This window comes from Sinocyclocheilus grahami, unplaced genomic scaffold (assembly GCF_001515645.1).
Source record: "Sinocyclocheilus grahami isolate Dianchi unplaced genomic scaffold, SAMN03320097.WGS_v1.1 scaffold79.1, whole genome shotgun sequence".
Classification (NCBI taxonomy): Eukaryota; Metazoa; Chordata; class Actinopteri; order Cypriniformes; family Cyprinidae; genus Sinocyclocheilus; species Sinocyclocheilus grahami.
In genome coordinates, this window is record NW_015505258.1 from 437,237 (window position 1) to 437,696 (window position 460).

Here is a 460-nt window from a genome sequence, read left to right on the forward strand (position 1 = left end):
TGTCTGCCTTGTCCTCCAAGACACTGGTGCCAAGAGGGTACGTCAATTGCTATACTGGAATTTACATGTGCTATGTGTAAATATTATGTCCAATTATTCAATGAATTTCTGACAAATGTCCATATAGTATTGTATACTTAGTATAGTAGCTTGTTACATCCATCTGAATAAAAAAATGAAGCATTATTTCGCTTTCTGTCTTCTTACAGGTGATCCCATCCCACGCATGTGTCCACCAGGCTATTACTGTGACGGCATAGCTGATTATGAGTCTGAGGGACGGCCGGGGCCTAGAGAATGTCCCCTGTTTACATACAGGCCCACGTCTGGGGCAGGAAGCAAAGGAGACTGTCTTACCTGCCCCCCTGGCACTTTTTGTAACTCCACAGGTCTGACATACCATGTAGAACATATTATAGTACAGTGGTTCTCAAATGGCTTGGCCATATGACCCACATTT

At 43.5% G+C, this 460-nt stretch overlaps 1 protein-coding gene across 1 annotated transcript in view; it reads left to right on the forward strand.

Annotated features, from left to right (window-relative positions):
* The first annotated feature begins 336 nt into the window (after positions 1–336).
* The window catches only part of LOC107586279 (uncharacterized), a 13,434-nt gene continuing 13,310 nt past the window's right edge, over positions 337–460 (forward strand). The window contains exon 1 of the mRNA XM_016273563.1: positions 337–389. The gene's annotated coding sequence lies outside the window, so the exon portion shown is untranslated. The remainder of the gene's footprint in view (positions 390–460) is intronic.